Source organism: Cyprinus carpio, chromosome A1, assembly GCF_018340385.1.
Source record: "Cyprinus carpio isolate SPL01 chromosome A1, ASM1834038v1, whole genome shotgun sequence".
Classification (NCBI taxonomy): Eukaryota; Metazoa; Chordata; class Actinopteri; order Cypriniformes; family Cyprinidae; genus Cyprinus; species Cyprinus carpio.
In genome coordinates this window covers 28,161,041-28,175,517 of record NC_056572.1, presented here as the reverse complement: position 1 = coordinate 28,175,517, position 14,477 = coordinate 28,161,041, and the positions used below count along the sequence as shown (strand labels likewise).

Here is a 14,477-nt window from a genome sequence, read left to right as displayed (position 1 = left end):
CATTTACAAAATCGTTTATAGGTGACACCTGTATAACAATCTAGTGCTCTATAGGTCTCTGGGACATATATAATGTTGACTGTATTGAGTTGTCTTTTTTTTTCGATCGTAACAAGCCGACTAAAAAGTTTTTAAACATGACGTGGATTTTACCGTGGACACCAATTTAATATTGCTAGACGCAAAAACGGTACAAAGATTCTTAGCTACTAAATAGCATACGTGCTTTTTCTATTGATTTGTATGAAATAGCCTAAAAGAAACAAACTTGGGGATTGCTGATGTGGAAACGCCAACCAAAAATGGGCAAATGCTCCGAATGCGTGTGGATTAACCATCTCCGATGACGGGTACCACGCCTATGGATTGATTGTATCGGGCTGGTTACCAAGAAAAAGGGTGAGGATGGATTTTAGTTGGTTAACTGTTAGTAGGCTACTGTATTTATGATTGCACAAGCTAGCTACGGCATTAGAGTCCACACGCGGTCCAACTAGAAGTCCAGTGACCACAGCCCCGCTGGTGCATAATCTGCTTTACCAAAAAAAAAAATTAAAATCTTTTAAAGGTTCTTCACGACTTGGTATTGCTGGCAATAGTGCCGCCTTTTTGGTAGATCTCAATCTATCTAAATCGTTTTGTCTACCCAGTGATTTTATTAAAACGGGAGATTAACCTGGCCAGCTAAAACAAAGGCCTCCTGAGACACTGTATAACTCCCCAAACCGGACACCGGTAAATTCATTTTGACTCACGGGGTGTACCACAGGCAGAATGCTGTACTTCAATTTGAGGTGTTTCAAAAAACGTGAAAAGAGCAAGTAAACTGATTTGATAAGGGTTTTTGCTCTGCCTTGGTTTGTTTTTTCTCCGGGGCCTTTTCTTTTTCAACAAAAAAAGTTAAAAAGAGTTCGTTGTTGTTGAGGCTAACTTTTGTGTTGTGTTTTTTTTTTTGATTACGACCCATTATTGTCTCTCAGAAACAACAAGAATTGAACTGAAGTTACTTATACGACATGATTAAAGAAATGTCTTTAATGTTCCCAAAAATATCAAAAACTCATTTTCGACAAAACTTGAATTTACGGGGTCTTTTGCATTTGCATGTCGAGAATAGGCTAGTATAGCAGCTTATTTGATTTTATCTCTGAGTGGAAACTGACGGTCTTTCTAGAAAAGTTTACGTGGGTATTTTCCTTTTTTTATCTTGCCTGCTGAACAACAAGGCATATTACAGTAGTGTTCATAAGTGCTGCACTGCGTTGTTTACAGTGGTAACCCACGAAACACTGTATCATTGTAAGTTCATAAGCGCCACCTGCTTGTCAGAGAGTGAATCTGCATCTCATTCAGCTCGTCAGCTGTTTTCCTTCAGATATGTTTTATGTAGTATAGTTACACAAACTAAAGTCAGGACCATTTTTGGTTTTTTGCTTCAAAATTTCGTAAATTATATACAGTCCTAATTTAGATTAAAAACTACTCATGACTGCATGCATGTATGCTGCATCTTTGGGTTTAGATTATGATTCAAATCCAGTGGTTGGGCCTCTAATTTTAAATGGATAAAGAGCACAGACAAAGCCTTAGGTTTGTGTAGAATTAAGAGATTTATTTTATTTGTCTAACTGTTTAAAAATTTCTATTTAGTTTTGTGTTTATATTTCCAATTTCACAAAGAAAACGCGCAGCCATAGCCTACATAGAGACAAACACCTTTCATTTACTGTATGTCTTCAATCTCATTTTTGTTAAAAGAAAATTGGTGAGAAAAATTCGAATCGTGAACGAAATCAAAAAATCGTTCCAATTCAATCGAATCAAATCGAATTTGAAAATTTGAGTGAATCATTACATCCCTAACTTTTCATTCCTATTATGGGCAAAGCTGGGAATTTTCAGCAATCTCCATCATCAGTGTCACGGATCCTTCAGAAATCAAAAAAAATTTCTGATTATTAATCTGTTGATTAACAGATGTGCTGCTTAATTTTAGTTGTAGAACATGTGATACATGGTTTTTTTTTTTTTTCAGGAGTCTTGAGGAATAGAAAGTCAAAAGAACAGCATTTATTTTGAAAGTAATAATTTTTTGTAACATTATATTTACTGTTACATCAATTGATGTGAATCCTAGCTGAATAAAAGTATTAATTTCTTTAATAAAATAAATAAACTTCAAAGACAGCAGCGATTTAACCACATGTCATGCAAAAAAAAAAAAGAAGAGGCTGTAAGTGTACTCGTGTAATATTGCCTGACAGTGAACTGTGAATGGAGGCTGGGTCTCTGTGCCTTAGCAGCTGCAGGTACAACACTGCTCTGATCTCGAGCTATGGCCCAACCAGGGTCTGTCGGGGCCTGGTCACAGTCACACAACTGGGCACCACCTGGGCAAAAGGATGGGGGGGGGGGGGCGGGGGGGGGGGGCGGGCGGGGGGGGGGGGGGGGGGGGGGGGGGGGGGTGGGGGGGGGGGAGGGGGGGGAGGGGGGAAGGGAGGCAACGCAAGGTGTGAGGGGGGTGGGCTGTGCAGAAAGGAGATGATCAGTCAGACGATGAATGTATGAATTACCAGCTCTGATGGTGCTTTGCTGCCACCATGTCTCCAGTCTCCAACGCGGGCCTCAATCCTGCCCAGTATTAGATACACGAGCACACCATCATTTAGAACCCTGTTCCTGGAGCCCGTCAACAATTTGAAAACAATTTTTCATTTTTATAAAATGAAAATATTAATTATTAAAATATTAATTCCTCATTTTACAAACATATTTTTGTCCAAATATATTATAGTCATGTTAGTAGTAGCATAAATAAAAACTATTATTTAGACATATACTGTAAGTGCAATAGAAAAATGGCTAAATTTATTTTTAAATTTCATACAATATATTATAGGTAAATAGTGTAAGATGCTTGTTTTATATTCCTCAAAAATGTATCCTTATTTGGTGTTTCCACCGAAAGGAAAGTCATATGCGAACAACAAAAAAGGAGATATAAATCTTGACAGAATTTTATTCTTATTATACCTTCTTTTAATCTTTTTATTTCGTACTACGACTTAATTGAAATACCTACAATGAATGACAAATGAATCCTTCATCTAAAAACAGAGTAAATAGAGAAAGAGAGGACTGACTTACACCGGTATAGTGGATGCGCTCCTGTTGTGGCAACGTCTCCGTTTTGCTTCTCCAAGGAAACTTACTAACCTGCAAAACACAGAAACAGGCAAGGCGATTTTAATAATTAGATGTTTGATTCTTTCCACAAAGTGCAGCAGTTACATATGATATATACTGTATGTATGAATATATGTGCCTTTCTTTAAATTAGTGTATCAAAATGTGCTTTACGAAATTAAAATACAAGTAAAGTTTGAGTCCACTTACCGGACAATCCAGCTCAGCAAAGCGTCTCCAAAAGATCCGCAGGTAGCGAACCAGCCAGATAGGAGCATGTCCTTCAGGCCGTCAGCAAGATCAAATGAGCAGCTGACAGGCCAAAGTTCCCTTAGGACTGCCACTGCACAACGCCATGCTACAGTGACTGTTTTGTGATAAAACACACAATATTTTTTTAAATTCTTCTAAAACTAACTGGACAGTAGCATTGTTTCGCAAATGTGTAAAATGATCCGAGGGGCCAATATATATATATATTCTCACACCCTAACAGCAGGCACAGCACAGGCCATTTTACATGTCCCTGAAGATTCATCTTTTTAGACTTCGCTGTAGCAGAGGCAACAAAGGTTTCAAGGTGTCACAAGAGTTTCCTAAGAAAACAAAAAACAGAGAATGTGGAAAACAAGCCTTGGAGTGATGTTGATTCCTTTGATAAGCTGTAGCTGTAGTCTTTGTCACCTGTGAACAGAGTGGATCTGGGACAGCCATGTCTCCGTGTTGTAGCGTGTCTGAGCTGGATGGTTGGAGTTAAAGCTCCACACAGGATGGCTGTGGTCCCTCTGATCCCCCCCTGGAGGCAAATCCCCCATGTTCAATGTACTGCAAGGTATATCACTAGATGTTTACTGTTGCTCTGTTCCCCACAATACACAACAGTTTCAGTTATTCCTAGTGTTAGTATCCAATTCAAGTTTTGGGGGTACAGACAGTAATGCTTTACGGATCTTTTGTTGTGAGTGAATGTCTGGGATGGTCCACTCCCTCACTGGCATGCTCTTGTCTTGTGAGGTCTTTTCGTCGAGCAAGTGGATTATGTTTGCATTGGCCAGAGTGTTTCTTGTGTTGTCCATGTTTAATATAGCACAGAGCTTGCGTGCGTGATTTCCACTGGTTTTAGTGTTTCCATGTTATCGTGTTTTTCTGGGGTGATGACACTAGGCCATAGTGTTCTCAGGGTGTCATGTGTGAAGGTGTGATTACATATCTTTTTATGTCATTCGACTCTGCCCACCTGGCTCTCCTCTGAAACTTTCCTTATTGCTTCCCCTATTTATGTGTTCCCTGTGCCTCTGTTCTGTGCCAGACGGACATCCTAATGTTTCTGTTGGTCCTTGGTGTCCCGTGTGGTTTCTGGCGGCCCCGGCCGCAGCCTGGGTCTTATTCGGGCAGGGGCTGAGTTATTTTACTCTACGGTGTTTAGGTTTTTGAGGGGAAATGTGTTTGGGTTTTATTTTTGAATGAATGAAAAACCCGTTTGAAGCTCATGCTCCAGAATGTTCCTTGACTCTTCCCTACCAAAAAAATGGGGGACACCTTATGTACAAAACAAAACTAAAACAGAAAACAGAAGAAACTAAATAAAACTCATTTAAAAGACAAAAGGACATCAAAAATAAATAAATCAAAAATACATAAAAAGAAGAATATATCTATATCTATATAAATATACTATCATATATTCTATATAGAGAGCTATATATATATATCATATATATATATATATATAGCATATATATAAAATATTTATACACCAACTTTTTTTTAAAAACATTTTGAAAAAACAAACCAAAACAAACAAACCCCCTCAAACAGAAGACGAAACAAACAAGAGCGAGGTGATTCAATTGGGACCCATGAATGAACAAGAATCTTTGGATAGGGGGCAGATTGGTTTTACTGCACGCATCTTGTATTCTATGGTCTGCAAGTAGAGTTTGTTGAAGGAAGGATTCAGGGTAGATAGAGTAGCTGCTGCCCCCACACAGCTAACGGCTAATGCCTGTACGCTCACACGGGACACTCATTTATCAGGAACCAACCCTACAACACACAGACAAACACACACACAAACACATATTATTTTCAGGAATGGGACACGTTAGGTTAGTGTCAAGTTAGCAAACAACACCCAACATCCAAAAGCACGTGAGCTATGCGTGTTTGTGAGAATATGAGTTCAAGCGGAGCCTACATGAGCTTATATCGTGTTTCTCACCATTGGCGTTTGGCCGGTGAGCAGGGAAGGAGGCAGCCAACAGCCGGCACCGTGGCACCAGAGGCGCTTCCGTTGGAGTCAGTTATAGTGGGGACCAAGAGCTCCTTTAATCCTGAGATGGCTCTAAAACACAACATAACGGTGGATGGTGACCAAAGTTTAAACTACTAGATCTCTGTAAAGAAGCCTGTTGAGGACGAACTTGAAGATAGAGGCACAAACTTATTCAGTATTCATTATTATGGGTGATGTGTTCACCGTTGTTGTCAAAGTTCGGGCGGCTTTCCAGACACCTGCGGCCTTGGGTTCTGGATCGATCCACCACTGCGATCAGATGATTGCCTGTCTGTGACCTTTGTCCCGTCCAGAAAGATGGGCTCTACTTAAAGCTGCACCAACAGAGAAGAAACTGAGTGAGCTAAAAGGATGACTAATAAACAAGGGTGTCTTGCTGGAGAAAGTGTACTAAGATGAGTATCGTAACTCCAGTGCATGACTGAGAGAAAAGCTCTGGAGGTGTTATCGAGGGCGTTGTGGACCTCTGCGCCTTCCTCGTTCTTCATCCCTGACAGGTGTGCCGTCTGCATCCCCTGAATACTGACTATCACTGCCATCAGCACCTACACATTCACACACAACAAACGCATAAATAATATATATACACGTACACATAGCACTATCCAACTATACACAATAACGAATGGGACAAAACTCACAACAAGCATAAACATTCACATTAATCATCATGCAAATGCACACAAAGACAGAAACAGTCCGCCATGCAGAAATCCACTTAGGACTCTACCATATCTTGATCACAGCTTTTTTGCATAATAATATGAATGTCACGACAATTTTGGGCCTCACACACACAAAAAAAAAAAAAAAAAAAAAAAAAAAAAAAAAAAAACAAGGTGGTAGGGTGTTAATCTACTGCCAGCTGCACCACCAGAAAATAGTAAAAAAAAAAAAAGGATTTAATGGACAAAAAAAAAAAAAAAAAAAAAAAAAGAAAAAAACTCATTAGATATTAACTTATAAATTTTAGTCAAAAAAAAAAAAAAAAAAAAAAAAACAAAAAAAAAAAAAAAACAAAAAAAAAAAAAAAAAAAAAAAAAAAAAAAAAAAAAAAAAAAAAAAAAAAAAAAAAAAAAAAAAAAAAAAAAAAATTTGGCAGAAGGGAGTTGTGAAAAATAAAAAAAAAAAAAAATCAAAAAATAAAAAAAAAAAAAAAAAAAAAAAAAAAAAATTGCTTTTAGCAAAACCAGGAAATGGCTTAACAAAAAAATCAAAACCATGTTATTTTAGTATTATTTATATAATATAATAGTATTTTATTAAAATTTGAATCAGCTTTAATTTTTAAATGGTCAAAAAAAAAAAAAAAAAAAAAAAAAAAAAAATTCCTACCCTAAAAAAAAAAAAAAAAAAAAAAAACAAAAAAAAAAAAAAAGGTTTGTTTGTTTTCATTTTAGTTTAAGTTTGTATAGTGCCCATTTTGTTACATGACTGACTCATTTGTATTAACTTAAAATTTTAGTTTTTATTAGCTTCATTGTTTCAAAAACCAGGGAACGGGGAAGGGGAGAAATCTTTAATTAAATATTTCTTGAGAGCTATATATATTATAGATTTTTAAAATTTTCAGCTGTAATTTTATAGGCAGTTATCATTTTTCATTTTTAGTGTAAGTTTTTAATTTTGTTACAGGGTTCTAATTTGTATCAGCTTTCTTGGTTTCTTTAAACTTCAGTTGGTTGTCAATCAACATTCCAACTTGTACTGGGTTTCATTTTTTCAAAATAAAACTTATTAGTCTAAAATCTTTATTTCATTTACCAAAAATGATTTTTTTTTAACAGTTTTAGTTGTAAGTTAACAACAATGACTGATTCATATTCAAATGAAGCTCTTAAAACTGATATGAGATGTAAGCCATCAGTGTGGTTAGGACTAGGGTTTTAATCACTGGTCCAGAATAAGGGGAAATATAAGGTGTTCAAACACCTCAGGAGAAGAGGATGTGCATGTGTGCGGGGATGGAGCAAATCGGGAGGGGGCGGGGGGGTGGGGTTCTATCCGGGAAGGGGCAGGGAAGAGCAACGATAGCCCTCACCCCCTGTCCCTCTGCTGACCTGGTCACTACTGCTAGAGGGAAGAGATGGCAGAAAAGGTAGTAGAGAAGAATTCGAGGTAGAGGGAGGAAGAAGAGGATGGCTGTAGATAGATGACTCGGCTGTCAGAGTGTGGGTCCGGCCCTTCTGGTGGGGAGTTGGGGAAGGTGGTGAATAGTTCCAATATCGTCTGCTGGTGACACTTACAAGCTCGGCGCAGTCTGAAGGCGTCACGGCGGAGTCCTAGGCCCCTCCGTAGTCGTCTGGGGAACTATCACTGGGGACGACGACAACACTGCTCCCATCGACATCTGGTTGCCTTCGCTTACTAAGTCACCAGATGTGCTGACGACCCCCCTCGCGCCCCCCCGCTTGAGCTGCGACTTAGCATGTCCTCCTCGTCTTCCTCATCTGGAGTATCAGGCACTACCAACCCTGCTCTGATGCACTCAGGTCCACTGAGTCTCCCGGCTGCAAGGCATGCTGGGAGGAGCGTGGCTGCTCTGTGATGATGTCAGATGTGCCAAGAGACGAAACGCCTGATGAGGAGGGAGCTTCACTGGAGCTGTCGCCGCCAACCCGAGGCTTGAATCAATGTGAGAGAAACAAAGCATTAATCCTTCCATATATTTCATGCAATGCATGTGTTTGCACTCAAGGGGTGTGTACAAATTAATATGAAATTGTTTGTTTTATGAAGAAAGAAAAATTCATAGACATGATGGTGGTAGCCATGTGGTTTCTTTGTGGTGTGTAAGTGCTAGCATGCTGCTATGTGGTTGCTAGGGTGCCCCAGGCAACCAAAACAACAATCCTCAAATCTACACTAGCGTCCAATTTTGGGATCGGAAGAGACTTTTTTAATTGTTTTTGAAAGTCAACACAGTGCCTCTTAGTGCTCAACCAAGTCTGTATTTATTTTGCGGATTAGTTTATGAGATTGGTAAGGCTGAACATCGTGACAGTACTATGTACTTCCCTTCCTCAACTTACAAGAGAATGATCCTGTGTGGTGACCTCTGCCCTCTCACTACGGGTCATCTTCCAAACCTCCTCTTGCACCTGACAACCAGCTTAACCTAAAACAAGCACAACATACAAAAAGCAATATCAATTACAACTGCACCCAAACCATGTTTCATATTCCAAAACAACCATTCTAACTTTCGTTGACAGTCTATAAACTCCGAACGCAAACATTCATATCAACAACTGTTCCTACTGACGTACCACAGACGGCCCTCGAAGCACACACAGAAACATGTCAGTAGGTTAGATGCAAAAGAAGAGCAGACAAGTCACCTTTCTGCTTCCTGAGGAGGAGAGGACTGCATGTTGACCCACCAGCTGTATGCAGGAAACAGGAAGTGAAGAGAGCAGAAAAGCCCAGAAATTCATTTTTGAGGGTTAGAGGAAGGAAGAAGTAGAGGAGGAAGATCTCATGCATGGTTGAAATAGTTTTGCAGTGAACTTACAGATCTTACAGATTTTTTTTGTCATCAAAACCGAATAGACAAAACATAAAGAAGCAGTGTTTGGGAATATAATAAGAGCTGAATTTTTAAGAGAGTATGTTAGTAGTGAGCAACAAAATTTGAATTAAAACTGGAAAAATAAAACTTTTACAATTTAACAACTTCAAATAAAAAAAATCCAATAATGAGATTCATTTTATAGAATAGAGGTCATCAGAAATAGTTATGCCAAAATAAATTGGGTAATCAGTGAAAAATCAACGCCGTGACAATTTAATTTTCTCCATGTTCCTCTGTGCTCATCTTGCTAAATATATTTTATGAACTAGTTGAACACACGAGCAAAGTACAATACATACATCTAAAACGTAAGTGCAGCATAAGGTTCATGTGAGCGAACATGGACTTTGAGTTGATTTTATTTTCTGCTTTTTTCTCTCCCCCTTCTTGTACATTATTTATACATTTCATATAACAACAAAATAAAAATAATACATTTGTCAGTAGTGATTTAACAGCTAATGTATATACATTTATTTTAATAATTAAAAAATATTTACTATAGTTATGACATTATTATTGCGTATTTTAAGTAATAAAATCCAAAAAAAAATTTAACTGCAAACTTTTCATTCGTATACTGATTTTAAAAGCAATCTGCAAATGACTTGGTTATTGTTCAGCCACATTTTTACCTATGTTAGTTATTGGTATCAGTAAAGTCCACTATCAGTCTATCTCTACTTTATATACACAACACAAACCTGATTTTTCCTCACAAGGTGTTGTCTCCACTGACAGTGTAGCAGAGATGACCAACACATTATAGCACTGACCATATGCAACAGACGTATAATAACAATATTCACCAATAAGCTCGAGGGATGCTGCCACTTCGTGCGCGGCACACTGTCTCTTCTCTTGAAAGACACTGGTGTGTGATTTTTTGCCACGTGTGAGGAGTGCGTTTCACGAGCTCAGGGGGGAGGAGTGCGAAACACCTGCTGAAGAAGCTCCAAAGATGCTGTCATCCACATTATGATCCAGTGCTGCGTGTAGTGCAGGGTCACTTCATACACCTGAGAACCAAAGATTAGTACACACAGATCAACATAACACAAATCACAAGGATATAATGGACTTTATCAGCTCTTGTCATGAATGAGCTGCTCATGTGTAGGGTTGATATCTGCCTCTTTAGAAACAAGACCAAAGCTGCCCTTCATGCTTGGTGTTAGCGAGCCTCGCTGCTGAAGAATAGGCATCAGGTAAGGCAACGTCATAATACACCCAGAATCAGGTGACTGTAATGTTCCTTATCCACTTGGTACTACCAAACCGGAGAGCGAGAAAACAGGAAGATGAATTAAGACCTCTGAAACATACCATTTTGACAGAATCTGAGTTTTAGAGTGGAAGCGTCCTTACTGGAGGCAGCCACGTTGAGGATCAAGGTGTAGAAGTTGTGTGTTCTGCGTGAGTGCTGACGACACGATGACAGCCGAGCTGTCCGCCTGTGGTTTCGGCGAATAGTGGGGAGAACTGGACTTCAGATTGGCAACAAAAGCCTTCAACAGCATTCTAAATACACATTCAAAGAGTGGGAATCCATAAGTGCCCCATAAAAGTTGAATATCATGGAATAACGTATAGAATATGATATTAAGAAGAAATTTAAACGCGGAAGTGAGATTATTGAATCAATATCCTTAACTTTGCTTTATTATAATTTTTGTTAATAGTTAATAGGTTTTTTATGCATTTGGTAAGAAAATTATTATGAGTGACGGTTGAGGGTGGAGGAACATGAGAGCTGGGCTTAGGCACCACCCTTTGAAACCTTTGAATTTGTGATTTTCCCCTTGGCATAATTTGTGATCACTCTTCTGTAAAAGGCTGTGTAAATACAGATATAAGTCATCTGAAGCGAGGGTACGCTAGCCTTCAAAGGCTTGAGGTCAGTCCAATTCTTTTTCATTTTTTTATAAATAAAATGAAAGGACCATAAAGGACATTTATAATCTTTCTTGTTTTAATAAACTATTGTTCACCTTTCTGCAACTTCCTTTAAAAGTATTACGGTACGGTGGTCCACCAAAATATTAAGCAGCAAAACTGTTTTCAAAACATATCAGAATGATTGAAGACTTGCAGTAGTGGTTGCTGGGAAATTCAGATTTGGTATCATGGGAATAAATTACATCTTTTAAAATACATTACATAATAAAACACTTATTTTAAATTTGTAACAATATTTCACAATGTTACAGTTTTTATGATGAAAAAGAATTATGATCTGTATTCATGATCAAATAAATGTTAGCATTGGTGAGCAATTAGAGACCGTCTTTCAAAAACACAAAGAATTTTACCGACCTCTAGGGTTGTGTATTCTGTATAATCGTGTTAAGCGTTAACAGATGAAATGCACTCCTGGAGCTAAACTAAATTGATTTTGCCTTTGTCTCCCAAAAATCTTCACGTGCATGAAATTTGTTTATTTTGAGTGGATTGAGCAGGATTAAAACCTAAGAAAACAGCACTAAAAACGACCAGTTCTACTGTCTTTAGATGTACAATTGTTCTTGAGCAGGGATACAAGGCTCTTTCTGTCTACTACTAATGTGATGGGAGCAGAGCTCAGGATAATTAAATCCCGTCTGAGTCACCATTCCATTTTTGAGAAGATGATGCACCGCTGCGCATTCACACTCTCAGACCGCGAGAGAAGATAACGGTGTGGGAAATCCACACTGAGGTGCCAACCACAGAATGCAGGCCAGTGGCAGGGTTGATGTTTGGTGGTGTAGCTTGAGTCATGTGATTCCACCTGAACATCAGGTGTGCCGATCTTTTAAAGCGAGTGTCCTTTTGAAAACTTTTAACTGTGACAAAAAACTTCAGCCTAAACCAAAAACCATAGTATACAGTGGTTCTTTTGGTTTTTTTTGTTTTTGTTTTAAATCTCTTTCTTTATAGTTATCTGAACTCACACCTTGATCTATCCACACATCATGGGACGAAGTTGACCCAGGGCAGCCATGATTTTAGGAATTGAAGAAGAAAGATGTTTCCTGCACCGTCTCCTCCTGGCCGTTTGTGACACGTGTCAGACCATGGCAGTAGGTCTAAAGATGCGCGGCCTGAAAAAAGAGAGAGGAAGATTCCATGTGTGTTCCACTGATTATTACAATTAGCAAGCACGAATTTCATTTTTGTAACCATGAACCCAATATCAGTTTACACTTAGTCACAAGACAGACCAATAGAAGTAATTGACTTTTAAGCTAATAAGCATACCTGCATTTCTGTGGGCCTTTGCTAGGTGGTGCGCAAAGCTCAGCAAACCTGCCTCCAAAAAGGCTGGCCCGCGAACTACGAGCAGAGCCGCAGCGTGTCTGTGAACAAAGAAAGAGTAGTGCTTGATTAGTGATCGGTACATGTCCTAGAAAAAACAAGACAACCGGGTACCACCACAGCAGATACTATATGGAATGCCATTTCAAAACACACTCTACCCAGAAAAAACAATAAAGCATGTTTGCACCAAGAACAAAACAATACAATGAATCACAGACTGTCTATTCGCACCCAAAGCAAAACAAAACTGTAACTCTACATCAAATCTAAAAAAGGGGGGGGAAGTAAGGATCATTTTTTATTTCTTGTCGAAAGAGAATGCAATATGATTCACCTTTTTTTGAATCTCTTTGTACAGGTTCAACTAGCAGCTATGGCAAGTTGGCATCAATCAATGACTGCAAAAGTAAAACAAAAATAAATTCATACAATTCTTAGCCACAGTAATCATCATTTACAGTCCAAAATAATAATATTATTATATATATAATATATATCATTATATATATATATATATATATATATATATATAATATATATATATATTATATTCTATATATTATACTATATATATATATAACCGATTCATACCTTAAGTTGTGATTTTGTTGAGGCACTCAGCTTGCCACCATCCTAGAGTCCGACTCCTTGTCATCGCTGCAACCAGAACGTTTCCATATGCGCTTCCGAGAAGTTCTGGAACTCGGAGATGTCGTAAATGTAGTCACAGGAAAATACAGCTTTCTACAGTGGCCGACATTACAATACACAAGTCGGATAATAATAAAAAAAAAAAATAATATATTAATATAGGCTAAAAACTTTCAAATTAGCAGCAGACAGAATAAAATATGTGCATTATGTTATTATGTTCCAAAACAAAGGCTATGTGACTTCCTGAGCCAATCCTCAGTTTATAATAGAAAAGAAGGAGTGAGTGTGTTGTTCCTTCTTGTATCTGCGCTGGGTTACTATCACCAGATTACCTCAAACACGACAGCTTCAAGAGATGTTGTTGTGAAGCTGTGTGAGTCTAGCAATTATACTGATAGCCAAAAAAGGAATGCTAAATGAAAAAACAATGGATGTGACTACGCAGTTAAGCAAGAATGACCCCCCTTGAGTGACACAAGTAAAACGAATAATGAACTGCATACAGCTGTGTATCAGGACCGGGAAAGTTAATGGTGTTCTCGTCAGCTCCGTTTCGTTTGGCGTCAGAAGAGTGCCAAAAAGGACTAGTAAAGCCAAACCGTAGGAAATGGGCTGTTGTGACATTAAGGACCATTTCTAAGAAATTTTACATTAAACATTCCCATATGTTCAAGTCTGTTCCTGTCTGGTGTACACAAAAATCAGACATGGATTTCACTTACATCTGTCTGTTCACCTAAAACTTTTGAACAGCAGTGTATATCCTGACCCCACAGGTGAAGAACAGCACATTACTAATGTGATTCAAAAAAATATAATCACAAAAAGTCTATGCAGAGGCAAGTTTTTACAATACTGATAGTTTTTATGTTTTTTGCCACATTGTTTTCTCAAACAGATTTATTTTGTAGTCAAGCTGAAAGAAATGGACTTGGGAACTTCAAATGACTGAGCAGTCATATTATTAAAACTTGCTATATAATTTTCAGCGATTTTCGATCTCGAATACCTTCAACTAAATTTGCGTTGTAAAGGGTGAAAAAAAACAGAGTAGCCTCAGCATCCAACTGGGCTTTTTTGCGATTGACTCATAAGACGTGACCAAATCTGATTATCCTTAATCTGCTGTGTCTGTGCATTGACTACTGCGTACAGTCCCGCAGCGACTGTGCCACGATGTTTTCACATATCGTCAGGCAATGAGCACTCGGTCTCTTTTTTGGTTTTGTAGAAAGGTCTTTTTTCTGTAAGAAAACACAAAATTTACCTGTGGATGTCAAGAAAAACAACATAAACAGGAATTTTAACATTTGTTGTGATGAAACACATGAATCACATAACTGGCAGATATTTGTCTTCATAAACATACACAAGAGCTTTCGGTAATAAAATGCAAATACAACATGAACAGAAGCAAATATGGATCTGTATTAAAGTGAGTATATTATGTTGAGCCACAGTGGTCAG

At 38.2% G+C, this 14,477-nt stretch overlaps 1 pseudogene; it reads right to left on the bottom strand.

Moving 5' to 3' along the window:
• The window catches only part of LOC122145588, a 38,874-nt pseudogene extending 26,572 nt beyond the window's left edge, over positions 1-12,302 (bottom strand).
• Between the last annotated feature and the right edge of the window lie 2,175 nt (positions 12,303-14,477).